The 14597-nt window shown below is 36.1% G+C and overlaps 1 long non-coding RNA gene across 1 annotated transcript in view; it reads left to right on the top strand.

Annotated features, from left to right (window-relative positions):
* Positions 1 to 14597, top strand: part of LOC121492417 — a 160969-nt gene that overhangs the window by 2004 nt on the left and 144368 nt on the right. The window contains exon 2 of the long non-coding RNA XR_005988231.1: positions 10548 to 10649. This is a non-coding gene — a long non-coding RNA (uncharacterized LOC121492417). The remainder of the gene's footprint in view (positions 1 to 10547; positions 10650 to 14597) is intronic.

Genomic DNA, 14597 nt, shown 5'->3' with positions numbered 1-14597 from the left:
GCACCGTGAGCCTGACGTGGGATTCGATCCCGGGTCTCCAGGATCGCGCCCTGGGCCAAAGGCAGGTGCCAAACCGCTGCGCCACCCAGGGATCCCCCAATCTCCTCTTAAAAGAACACGAGTCATACTGGATTGGGGCCTATGCTAATGACCCTACTAAATGCCACTTTTTAAAGATCTTGTCTCCAAATACCACCAAATTCTGAGATATTAGTGGTTAGGGCTGAACATATGAATTTTGAGGGGACACAATCCAGCCCATGCCAGCATCCACTTATGCTAAGCTATAAAGACATATTGAAGATTTTTTTTCATATTGAAGATTTTTAAATGACTGTTTCCTTTGGGCTATGGGGTTAAAACATCTGAAAGAGAGAGAAAGAATGTGCGCTCTTAAGGGTGCTTCTGCTCCCATATTTTATTCTTTGCTCCACCTGGTATTTCTTCTCATCTATTTTTTTCTTCCTTTCTTTAAAATTGAGGTATAATTGACATATTAGTGTCAGGTATACAACATAATGATTTGATATTTGTATATGTTGGTAAGTAATCTCATTACGTCTAGTAAACCTCTATCCCCATACATAGTTATGAAATTTTTTTTTCAGTGCTGAGGACTCTTAAAGATTTTATTTATTTTTTCATGAGACACACACACACACACACACACACACACACACACACACACACAAGCACACGCACAGGCAGAGAGAGAAGCAGGCTGCATGCAGGGAGCCCGACGTGAGACTCAATCCTGGGACTCCAGGATCATACCCTGGGCCAAAGGCAGACACTCAACTGCTGAGCTACCCAGGCCTCCCTGTGCTGAGTACTCTTAAAATTTACTCCCTAAGGGACAATTAGCTGGCTCAGTTGGTGGAGGGTGACTCTTGATCTCATGGTTGTAAATTTGAGCCCCATGTTGGGTGTAGAGATTACTTTAAAATCCTAAAAAAAGATTTACTTTCTTAGCAACTTTCAAATATGGAAAAGTATTATTAAGTATACTCACCATGTTATACATTTCCCTGACTTACTTATTATATAACTAGAATTTTGTACCTTTTGATCCCTTTCACCCATTTTAGCTATCCCTTCAATCTACCTCCTCTGGCAACCACCAATCTGTTCTCTGTATCATTTAACTTAGTGTTTTTTGTTTTTGTTTTTAGATTCTGCATATAAATGAGATCATATGATATTTGTCTTTCTGTGACTTATTTCACGTAATACCTTAAGGGTCTATCCATAATGTCACAAATGGCAAGGTTTCATTCTTCTTTTATGAATAATATTCTATTACATGTACGTTTGACATACTAAATATTTTTTATTTATTTTTTTTGAGAAAGAGCATGTGCATGAGCAGTGGGGAGGGATAGAAGGAAAGGGTGAAGGAGAAGCAGACTCCTCACTGAGGGTGGAGCCCTATGTGGGGCTTGATCCTAGGACCCTGAGATCATGACCTGAGCCAAAGGCAGATGCTCAACTGACTGAGCCACCCAAGTGCCCCTACATCTGACATCTTTATCCATTCATCCATTGACACATATTTGTTTCCATATCTTGGCTGTTGAAAATAATGCTGCAGTGAACATGAGGATGCATAAATCTTTTTGAATTAGTGTTTTTATTTTCCTCAGATAAATACCCAGAAGTAGAATTACTGGATCATATGTAATTCTATTTTTGATTTTTGAGGAAACTCCTTGCTTTTTTCTACAGTGGCTGGATGAATTTATATTTTTATCAACAGTGCACAAGGGTTTTCTTTTCTCTACATCCTAACCAAACTTGTTATTTCTTATGTGTTTGTTTGTTTTGATACTAGCCATTCTGACTGGGGTGAGATGATATCTCATTGTCATTTTGATTTGCATTTCCCTGATTATTAGTGACATTGGGGGTCTTTTCAGTGTCTGTTGGCTATCTGTATGTCTTCATTGGAAAATATCTATTCACATCCCCTGCCTATTTTTTAATTGGGTTGTTCCACGTTTTGCTATTGAGTTGTATGAATTCTTTATGTATTTTGGATATTAACCCCTTATTACACATATGATTTACACATACTCTCTCCCATTTGGTAGGTTGACTTTCCATTTTCTTGAAAATTTCCTTTACTATGAAGAAGTTTTTTAGTTTGATGTAGTCTCACTAGCTTATTTTCACTTTTGTTGCCTTTGCTTTTGGAGTCAGAACCAAGATCAATGTCAGTGCCTCTGTTTTTTCCTAGGAATTTTATGGTTTCAGGCTTACATTCAAGTCTTTAATCCATTTTTAGTTCATTTCTGTGTATTGTAAGAAAATATTCCAGTTTCGTTTTTTTGCATGTGGCTGTCAAGTTTTCCAGCACTATTCATTGAAGAGATTGTCCTTTCCCATTGTATATTCTTGGCTCCTTTGTTGTACATTAATTGACTATATATGCATGGGTTTATTTCTGGGCTCTCTATTCTGTTCCATTGATCAATGTGTCTGTTTTTTTTTTTTTAAGATTTATTTATTTATTTTTTGGGGGGAGGGGCAAAGGAACAGGGAGAGAGAGAATCTCAAGCAGACTTCTGCTGAGCACAGAGCCTAAAGCTGGGCTCCATCTCATGACCCTGAGATCATGACCTAAGCTGAAGTCAAGAGTTGGACACTTAATTGATTGAGCCACACAGGCAGTTCTCACTGTGTCTTTTTATGCCAGTATCATACTATAGCTTTGCAATATTACCAACCACGAAGCATGATGTCTCCAGTTTTGTTCTTTTTCAAAATTGCTTTGACTATTTGGATCTTTTGTAAATCCAAATACAAATTTTAGCATTGTTTGCTTTATTTCTGTGAAAAATGCATTGGAATTTTGGCAGGGATTGTATTGACTCTGTGGATTGCTTTGCACAGTAGGAACATTTAAACAATATTCTTCCAATCAATGAGTGCAGAATTTCTTTCCATTTATTTATATCATCTTCAATTTCTTTCATCAGTGGTTATAATTTTCAGTTTATGGGTTTTTCAATTTTTAGTGTGTTTCTGTATGAATCAAAGTACTAGTTATCTATTGTTTTGTTTCAGATTAACCTAAGCATCGTGGATTAAAACAATAAGCATTTATTATCTCACACAAGTTTTGTGGATCAGGATCCAAAAGCAGCCTATCTTAGTGTGTTGCATGAGGTTGCAATCAGGATATTGACTGAGGCTGCAGTATCATCTTCCAAGGTGGCTCACTTACCTGCTTGGGAAGTTAATGTTAATTGTTGGCAGGAGGTCTCATCCTCAGCTTGTGGATCTCCATTAGGCTGCTGCTGAGATGCCCTCATGATATGGCAGCGGGCTTCTCCCAAAGTGAGTGATCCAAGAGAGGAAGTACCAATGATTTTATGACCTAGTCTGAGTAGTTACATGCTATCACTTGTAAGAACCAAGTTATTAATTCCAGCTCACACAAAAAGGGAGAGAAATTAAACTCCATCTCTTAAAGCAGGGAATGTAAAAATTTGTTGACACAAGTTAAAACTGCCACATTAAGAATGGGTGAAATTATGTTGCAGTTAATGAACAGTCTACAATCTTTGGCGCTTAAAACAACAAGTGTTTCCTGTCATGTTCTTGTTCAAAGATTTTCTACTATATGCTGGACCCTGTTCTTGGTGCTGGGGCAGGAACAATAAACAAACAAAATTTCTTACTCATGGAGTTTATGTTTTAGTGGCACAAAATTGACATAAATAAGAGTATTAGAGTTATATCAGAGGAGTAGAACTACTAGGATATCAATATCAATACTGATATTTCTAGTGTAAGGTCAACCAAAGCTGTCAAAAGGAGGAAGCAAGGAAAAATGGCAACTGCAAGGATGAACTGAAATCCATGAAAATAAAGTGGAATATGCATTCATTTTCCCCTAGTTCCAAGGATTCAACTTAGATGATAGAGGTGATCTACAGGAGGAACTGGTCCTTTGTCACAGACCCACAAGTTGCCGAGGTTGAAACGGGCAGGAGTTGAAGAAGGTACAGACGTGGCTGCAGCCCCACACCAACAAAATGAGCTAGCAGATTAGGTGAGAATTTGCATAATCTGCAACATTGCCTCATGCCCTGTACTGACCTAAGTGTGAAAGTATATGACTGCTGTTTCACTTTCAACTACTATGCAAAATATCTCTTGTGGCCATACTAACCTGTAACTATTCAGGCAAGGAAATGGAACTGTAATATTATGTTAGCTAAATTGACAAAATAGAAATCAACCACAATAAGTAAATTATATGAAAATTTAAAGTCAGTAAGTGCAATAGAGAAAAATAAAGGCAGGGATGAGAAATGTTTGCAGTGAGGATAGGAATTATAATTTAAAAAAACATTCAGGGATCCCTGGGTGGCGCAGCGGTTTAGCAGCTGCCTTTGGCCCAGGGCGTGATCCTGGAGACCCGGGATCGAATCCCACGTCGGGCTCCGGGTGCATGGAGCCTGCTTCTCCCTCTGCCTATGTCTCTGCCTCTCTCTCTCTCTCTCTCTCTCTGACTATCATAAATAAATAAAAATTAAAAAAAAAAACATTCAGGGTAGATCTTGAGATGGTGACTTAAGGTCAAACAAAAAGACTTAAGGTGAAGGAAATGTGCTGATATCTGGAAGAATATTCTTTTTTTTTTTTTTTTTTTAGCAATTTATTCACTTAGAGAGAGAGAGAGAGAGAGAGAGAGAGATACAGCATGATCAGGGGGAGGGACAGAAGGAGAGAGAGAGGGAGAGAGAGACTCTCAAGCAGACTCCATGCTGACCTGGGGCTTGATTCAACCCTGAGATCACCACCTGAATGGAAACCAAGAATCAGGCGCCCCTAGAAGAAGAATATTCTAAGTCTCCAATGCTTCCTGATTGGCACCATAGTTGCTGTGGTAGACAGCCTTTTCTAAGATTCCCAATGATTCCCACATCATATTATTCCCTCCTTTATGTAATTCCCTTGCCTTAAGTGGCAAAGTGATGAGATCTCACTTCTGAGATTATGTTATAAAAGACTCTTCTTTTTTGCTACCATTGCTTCTCTTGTCTTTTTGGATTGCCTGTTGTGATGAAGCAAGCTGCTATATTAGAGGGGCCTATGTGGCAAGGAACAGAGGGTGGTCTCTGGCCAACATGCAATAAGGAACTGAGGCTGTCAGATCAATAGCCCCTGAGGAACTGAATCTTGACAACAGCCATGTAAGTGAGATTGGATCTTTAACCATTTGAGCCTTGAGATGACTACAGCCCTAGATGTTGATTGTAGTCTGTGAAAGACACTGAAGCAGAGAATCCAGATAAACCAGATAATATTGTTTTAAGTGAGTACATTTAAGAATTGTTTGTTATTCAGCAATTGATAACTCATATACGTGGCATGTTCAAGTAATAAAAATGAGACCAGTTTGGCTGAAGTGGGGTAACCAAATAGCAAGTGAAGTTAGAAAGGTGATAGGTTTCCTAGGGTTTTTTGCATCATTTAATGATTTTGAGTTTTTGTTTGTTTGTTTGTTTGTTTGTTTGTTTTTGGAGTGAACTTGGTAGCTGTTGGAGAGTTTGGAGGAGAGGAGTGATATGATCTGACTTAGGATTTACATGTTTCTTCTCAAAGCGCTATTGAGAAGACACATAGTGTCTAGGGATAGTGTTTGAGTAGGGAAACCAGTTAGGCTAGTATGGTCATACAGATGAGAGAATGGTGATGAGAATGATCCCAGTAGAGGAAATGAATGATTCAATTCTCAATATATTTTTATGATAGAGCTTATGGAATTTGATGATTGGGTATAGGTTGTAAGAGAAATGGATATAGAATATGAGAAAAATAGCTCAAAGATTTTTTTTTTTTGATTTGCTGAGATGGTGATGACTTCAAGAGTACGTTTTGGGGAAGTAATACTCAGGAGCACAGTTTTGTACATGTTAAGTTTGAGATATCTTTTAGACATTTGAGTAGAATTTTTGACTAGGGAATTTAATATGGAGTGTGGAGTTAATATTGGAGTTCTGGGGAGAGGTCTGGGCTGAGAGCTGTCCAAGTGTAGAAGGCACTTAATGCTATGAGATTGGATACTAATAACAAGGGAGTAAAGGATACATAGAAAATGAGATCAAAGACTGAGTCCTTATGCCTTCTTAACATTTATCTACCAGGAAAAGAAGCAGGAACCAGCAAAGGATATTGAGAAGTTAGGTAAGGAGGAAAGCCATTGGAGTGTGGTATCCTGAAGTCAAGAAGAAAGTTTTTCAAATAAGAGAGAGTGATCAACTGTTCATGGTACAAGTAAAATGGAAGTTGAGCAATGACTATTGGATTTAGTAATATGGAGGTCATTTAGGACCTTGGTGAGAACAGTTTCACAGAGAATGGAAAGGGAATTGGAGACTATGGATTTAGTTAACCCATTTGCAGTTATGCTAGAAAATGGAAGAGAAATGGGGGAGTATCTAGAGAGGGATATGGGATCAAGAGTGGATTATTATTTTTTTTCCTGGAAGTGTCACAATTCCAGATTTCAAGATACTACAAAGCTATAGCAATCAAAGCAGTATGGTACTGGCATAAAAATAGACACATAGCTCAATAAAACAGAACAGAGAGTCCAGAAGTAAACTCACACTTTTATGGTCAATTAACCTTAGACAAAGGAAGCAAGATACACAATGGGAAAGATAGTCTCTTCAACAAATGATGCTGGGAATATGAGACTACTTTCTTACACCATACACAAAAATAAATTCAAAATGGATTAAAAACCTAAATGTGAGTGAGACCTGAAACCATAAAGCTTCTAGAAGAAAACATAGATAGTAATTTTTTTGACCATAGAAACATTTTTTGTGAGTATATCTCCTCTGGCAAGGGAAACAAAAGCAAAATAAAACTGGTGAGACTAACCTAAAATATGAAAGGAACCTAAGTGTTTCATCAATAGATAAATGGATAAAAAAGAGGTGATATATATATATATATATATATATATATATATATATATATATATATATCACGGAGTATTACTCAGCTCTCAAGAAGAATGAAATCTTGCCATTACCGTGGATTAACATGGATAGATCTAGAGGGTATAATGCCAAGTGCACTGAGTCAGACAGAGGAAGGAAGATACTATATGATTTCACTCATACATGGGGTTTAAGAAATGAAACAAGCAAACAAAGAAAAAAGAGACAAACAGAAAAACAGACTCTTAAATACAGAAAACAAATTGATGGTTGCCAGATGGGAGGTAGGTGGAGGGATGGGTGAAATAAATAAAGGGTATTAAGAGTACATTTATCTTGAGGAGCATTGAGAAATGTATACAATTGCTTAGTCATTATATCGTACATCTGAAACTAATATTTCATTGTATGTTAATTATCCTTGAGTTTTAAACAAAGGAAAAAGATAAGTGGATTATTTTTTAAGCACAGGATGATGTAAAGCATGTTTATATTCTTATGGGAAAGTTCCAGTGGAAATGGAAAATTGGTGGTGCAGGAGAGGTTTGGTGAATTTCTTAAGCAATTGTTTGTGGGATTTTGTGCACAAAGTAGGATCTGGCCTATGATGGTGGTTCAAGCAATTCATTTACAGAAACAGGATTATATGGGCATAGATGCTGGTAGGTGAGTGATGTGGTGGTCCGAACTTTTGAATATTCTTTTTTATTAATATCTAGTAATAGAAAGCAAGGTCATCAACTAAGAAGTTGGAGGAGAGAGTATTGGATATTTGAGGAGAGAGGTGAAGGTATAATTAGGAGATGGTGTAAGTAGACTTGCTGTAGGATTCCTGGGCCACATTCGGGCCCCACTTGAATTCTTGTAATGAATTTAAGTTCATTTAAATTAAAATATTAGCACGACTGTATATTTTCTCTACAAAGCATGCCTGCATAAGTATACGTGTAAAGCTGACTAAGAGTTGGAACTCAGGTTGGGGTTTGACAAGAAAGTAAACAAAGTGTAGCCATTCTGACTGGGCAGAGGGAGAAGGAGAGAAAGAATCTCAAGCACGCTCAGAGCTGAGCATAGAGCCTGACTGACACAGGGCTGGATCTCATGACCCTTACATCATGACCTGAGCCAAAATCAAGAGTCACATGTTTAACCAATTGAGCTACCCAGGCATCCCTCAGATCCTAATTTTTTATGATCTGTCATCCATAAAAATTATAAATATCTATGTTAGTGAAAAGATAAGCTTATGTTTATGTAAACTTAATGAAATAAAAATTATAAGAAGCAACCATTTTTTAAAAAGTACCACTAGGTGGCTCTGTTACCCTATTATTTAGGTCTGTGTTTAAAACCCTAGAAGGTTTTAACTTAAACACATTCGTTTATTATTGTGCATAAATGTATAAGTGAATGTGTAGATAATAGCATGAAAATGTCATCACATATAATGGATTCTATCAAGCTACCCTCTGGACTCTAGTTTTGTATAATATTCAGAGTAAATATTGAAAACTTAGATTCTACTAGAAAGGAACAACTTTCCCCTAGATGCAGATTCTAAGAATATGATTGAATACCACAGAACTTTTTTTATATATTTGACCTTGATGTATAAGTTTTTAAAAATACTGAATTAATCGAGTAAAGATTTAATTCATTTCCTATTGTCTGAAGTATTTAAGTTGTTACATATTTTAATGTGGTATGTATCAAAGTAGACATTGATTTTGTTGGAGGAATAAAATATTTCTGCCCAATCTACTAGAGGACACGGATATAATCATATTCATCTTAGCTATAGCAGTATTTGATTCATGGTATATGTTCAATGAATGTTTGTTGAATGAGGAAGCTGGCATGATAAAAGTGAAAAAATTTCTGGGAAAGGAAAAATGAATTAGTATATTAAAGAAAAAATAAGCTAGTATATTAAAGCAAAAATGACAAGTGTTTTTGGCCATGGGAACCTCTTACCTCAGTCTTTGCCAAAAAGTTTAAAAATTTTTGCCAAAATATTTTCACCTTCACACGGGGATATATTTTAAATCTTACAATAGAAATAATTTTAAATCTTATAATGGAAATCATTCCACAGAGAAAATTTTATGACAAACTGAAACTGATCTTATAGGTCAATATTTGTAATTGTAATAGATCTTCACCATCTTCACAATCTTGGTATTAGAAATTTATATTCTTCATTGGATAGCAAGGACTATATTAATGAACTTCTATTTGATTCTCAAACAAATGGCAAGACTTGTTCAATACTCTGACTTACTGTACAATACTACTTTGGCTCAAGCTAAAATTTTTATATTCCTTTTTAAAAAATCCTAAAACTTTAAAACATTGATGTAAGAAATTGAGGATGACACAAAAAGGAAAGATATTCCATGCTTGTGGATTGGGAGAACCAATATTATGACAATATCCACTGAATACCTATCATGTGTCAGTGACTTGCTACATAAATGTGGGGATACATTGATGTAAGAAAACAAATACAACTACCTTCAAGAAACTTCAGTAGAAGACAACAGATGTAAGTAAAATTGGTAAATTATAGAGTTATAAGATCACAAATATAATGGTAAAAAAAATAAAATTAGGATAATGGGAATCAGGAGTGCAGCGAAGAGGTAAAAGGACAAAAATTTTATATGTAAGGTTGCCGATGTTGGCCTTTTGAAAAAAATGACATTTGCACAAAGACCCAAATAAATTGCAGGAGTTAGCCATGTGGACGTTTGAGGAAATGTCAGTACAAAGACTTTAAAATAGTCAGCAAAGAAGTCAGTGCAACTGTTGCATAATGAGAGACAGGGAAGAAGAACTGAGCTCATAAAGGGGGATGTCAGATCATGTAAGTCGCAGTCTGACTGGAAAGGAGGGCTATTACAGGATTTTTAATAGAAGATTCCTCTGACTTAATTTGTAAGAAGGTTACTTTTGGATCTTGAGTGACAATAGTTTATCAGGCACAGGGATGGAAGCAGGGAAGATATCCAAGATAAAGATGGTATTATCTCAGAACAGGGTGGCAGCAGTGGTGACAAGTGGTAGGTTTTGGATTGACTTGAAGAGTGAGCCAATGGGATTCCTTGGTGGAGTGAATGTGGGATGTGCTAATCAAGAGAGTGAGTATTCTGTTGACAGATTCCACCAACTCTAAAGGCAATATTATACAAGAGCATGACTCATAAGCTGTGTCAACCACAGGATGGAACAGATTCCTTGGGAGGAAGATAAACATCTGCAGATGCGCTCCAGCTGCGGATTCAGGCTTACTACATCACTATGCCTATTCCCAGCTCTTCTTAACTGAGGCTGCATCTATCAGTCTATCAATAGTCTCTCAACCCTGCTGTTGGCTGTTTTTCTATGAGTCTCCATTGTTGCTAATTGAACCTGAGGTATGATGCTGATACAGTGGGTATGAATTCCATGATCCTAAACCTGTGCAGAATGTAGTTTTCAATAACTGTTCCCATTCTAGTATATTTCATTACTAGAAACTTTTAAGTCTATTTTAGGAAAGCCCAGTCAAATTTCAGGTTCTTCTTTCCCTTTCTTCCCAAGGTAGTCATGACAATGGACATGAAGTGACAGGGTGACATCTGGGCCTCATCTGTCATCTGTCCTGTGCTGGCATTGGGTGAACCTTATCAAGTTCCATCTTTGGTAAGTGGCTTCTAGCTTCCATGATCTGGGTTCCTTACAACCCCTAGAGTCATCAGTCTGGGCAGTTCATTAGGTGTCCTCCTGGTTTTAGCTGCCAAGTCTCTTTGGGTCTAAAGACCTGTTAGTGATTTTTGCAGCTTCCATAAAGAATGGGAACTTTCATATTCCTGTGCCACTGTGGAGCCTGTGCCATCCTAGGTCATATATACTTAGAACTATTTTAACTATTTTGCTCCCACACCATTGGTGGGCAGAGCACATAGAAGAGGTTGCTGCTTTACAGAGTTTTAGATGGAAAGTAGGACATAGTTTTCTCTACTCTTGGATTCTCAGATCTCTCATTCTTTCATTTTCAAAACTCACTTTGGTGGCAAGGAGAAAGGGCAGGGGAAGAAGAAACTCATTCTCATGTATACCTCTCTCTTTTCCCTTTCCAAAATTTTAAAAGTTCCAGCCAGACAACTTCCAGTCTGGGAGTAGGATGGGAAGGTGATAGGAAGTATAGTCTGGCTTTCCATCTATTTGCCTTCCAGTCTGTTGTTTATGATATAAATCTTGGCCTTTGGTACTTAAATTACTTCCAACTCCTATGCCAGCAGCTCTCACACTTTTTGGTCTGAGGATCTCTCTACATTATAAAAAATTATTGAGGACTCCAAAGGATTTTTGTTTATAAGGGTTATATCTATTAATATTTACTGTATTAGAAATTTATTTATTTTTTTAATTTTTTAAAAAAGATTTTATTTATTTATTTATGATAGTCACACACAGAGAGAGGGAGAGGCAGAGACATAGGCAGAGAGAGAAGCAGGCTCCATGCACCGTGAGCCTGACGTGGGATTCTATCCCGGGTCTCCAGGATCGCGCCCTGGGCCAAAGGCAGGCGCTAAACCGCTGCGCCACCCAGGGATCCCAATAAGTGACATTTTCTTTTTCTTTTTTTTTTTTTTTTAAGTGACATTTTCTTAAATGATATTTGTAATGTGGAATTTGAAACAACTCAGTAAACTTTCCACATTTTGTTACATTTAAAACTATTTGTTATGCCCAAGAGTTGAACTTTTGCTATTATAATGATGTACCATGTATAATGATTCTGTAACCTCATGCATAGGTCATTTGGAAAATATTGGTTCACAGAGTTATGCAGATCTTTCAAATGTTAATACATTTCATTATATAACATTAGAAAATATTTGTTAATATCACCATCAGTCTCATCAAAATATTTAAATATTAGTCTGCTGTTGACTTCTTAGCAGATACAAGTTCTACATAATTTTAATTTTTACTTGAAAGCTCACTTTTTATCATTGGCAATAAATACAGTCAGTTGTTTTTCTTGAAGTGACAGGCTCACTTTGTTCATTTTCAAAAAAATCTCTTCCAATTACTGAAGTCTGCATAACCATAGTTCTCTGTCAGTCAGTTTTTCAAGTAAAGATGGTGCTTCACAAATAAAGTAGCCAGTTTTCTTTTAGCTTAAATATATTGAATAAAAATAAGAAAAAAAAAAGTTCAATTTGCAACTCAATTGCTCAAGTGCTTTTCCTTGAGACAACTATCTACTTCAGTATGTGGCAGAAGTGCCTTAGGCGTACTTCACATTTTGTCACAGAGAGATTAAAAAGACAGGTACTCAAGGTTGAAATTTAATAATATTAATAATTCTTACTGCTTCACCAAGGGCATTCTGAAGTGCAGCTTTTTTTTTTTTTTAACGAGTGTGTGTGTGTGTGTGATGGTGAAGAATACAATGACTACTAATACAGACTGATGTCACTATCTTGATTTATGTTAAAGCAGCAGCAGTTTTACCCAATATTGCTATTGCAAAATTAGGGGAAGAAATCAATAAAATGACAAAGGAATATAATAAATTAGTATTATTATGAAAATATTTTGACCTGCAGACCCTCTGAAGGGTACCCCTTTTGCCAGAGGTCCGCAGACAATACCTTTACAACTATTGCACTAATGTACTAAATAAAATAAGGCTATGTAGAGGTCTTAGCTATTAGTTAATCTCATGGATAATATCCAATATCTGATGCTGGAGTCAGCTGCTCCTTAGATCTCTTCCTCTGTAATTTTCTCACCAAATTGGCTGCTGTTGATCCTGAATATTTAGACTTATTTTTTTAAATGATAGATTATTGCTGTTGTGATAAAAATAGTACATGTACTTGGAAATAAAAATTCAAATATTTCTCCCTCATCCCACAGTCTAGTCCCATTTAGTAAAGGTAGCTCCCTTTTAGCTTTTCAAGTTGTGCTGATTATCTCAATAATTCTGGTTAGTTTTTACCTTAATTTCTTGTTTTGTCAACTTTAGGCAATATCTGCTGGCTTCCCAACAGATAGGATCCTTCCCAACTGAAGGATCAGACATTTAGCTCACTTATATCATTCTTCTCATTTATACTCTTGTTCATTCTCCTACTTTTGAGCATATATTCATATTTTTATTTTTGTGTATGACCTCTTTTTGTTATGTTTGTGGCTTTAAATAATATACTTAAGCATAGATTTCTGCTGAACTTACCATAGGCTGAAAGCAAATCAGAGTGTTCTCCAAAGAGAAGTGATTGGTTGAGCAACTTAGGCCCAGTTTCTGCTTGTAGCTTTACCATCTAGATGATTCTCGGCTCCTGCTGGGTGGCAAAATTTGTGAGAGACAGGAAGAATCAAATGTTACAATAACTGATGATAAGTAAAACAAGGAGAAAATGGGTTCAGTGATCACATTTGACTTCTTCCATTAACAGATGGAGAAACTGAGGCCCCAAGTGGAAAAAGTGACCTATCCAATATTACCTAGTTAAGAATAGAAGCTGGGCTACAGTCTGATCTATCCTCTTTGCTAGTCTAGTTGTACTGAGGACATCCCTATAATTAATTGGGGATAGAAACGATATGGTTTTGTCAAACTGATCATAGATGGGAGTGAGAATTTCTCAATATTATATTGCATAGCCTTTTGTTATTTTTGAAATCATAATCTTTAACTTCTTTAAAGTTTGTGAGCATACTCATTTGTGTGTGAAGTAGACTTTATTTTCCAATAGTAGGTTTTGTAGGCCTTTAAAGGTTGTTTGTTTTCATAATTATTAAACTTGTTAGGGTGATCTGTGATCAATGATTATGACTTGCTCAAAGCTCAGATTATGATTAGCATTTTTTAAATCAATAAGGTACATTTTAATTAAGTAAAAATAAAATAAAATAAAAAATAAAAGTTGTGTTTGTTTTGAAGGATACAAATCAAGTTCTGAAAAGATACACTAGAACCCTAGGAGTATATAACATTTTGAGCTCACATTTCTATTTAAAGTGGTTGAAACAAACAAAATAAATAAATACATAAATAAGTAATTCAGATTAAAAATATCATTTACCAAATAGAAAAAAGAAGACTGATCTTTTCTGGTCCAACTGTATAAATTATGCACAATACTTAGGAGCAAGATCTGGTTTCCATTTTAGTTATTGATTTGAAATAGTGCATTTTGGCATCCAATATATAGACAGCAGGCATTTCCTGTACTTAATTTATTCCCTCATAACCAAGAAGCAGCTTGATATAGACAGTTTTATGTAAGGTTTGTCACAGATCCTGTGTGCTTTGGAAATGTTTCACATTTCATTAAATTTAATTCAGTTTTCTCTATGATAAAATGTGGGTAAATACATTCCTTCTAACAATATCTTGGAGACTTTATGCTGCGGGTAATGAATTTGTGAAATTTGCTTTTACTCCTTGAAAGGGATTGCTAGGCAAATAAAATATTTGCCTAAATCTGGCAAGTAAATGTCTTTCTTAAGTACTTATTGATACTCGTCATGATTCCTTTCTCTAAGAGATGCTCCAAAGGAGATGGTGAAAATATAGGGGGCTCCAATTTTAATGATTTACTAGTCTTTGTATTTATAACTTTTGGGAAT

Source organism: Vulpes lagopus, chromosome 6, assembly GCF_018345385.1.
Source record: "Vulpes lagopus strain Blue_001 chromosome 6, ASM1834538v1, whole genome shotgun sequence".
In the NCBI taxonomy this organism is placed as follows: Eukaryota; Metazoa; Chordata; class Mammalia; order Carnivora; family Canidae; genus Vulpes; species Vulpes lagopus.
The sequence above is the reverse complement of the archived record's forward strand: the minus strand, read 5'-3'. Positions and strand labels throughout refer to the sequence as shown.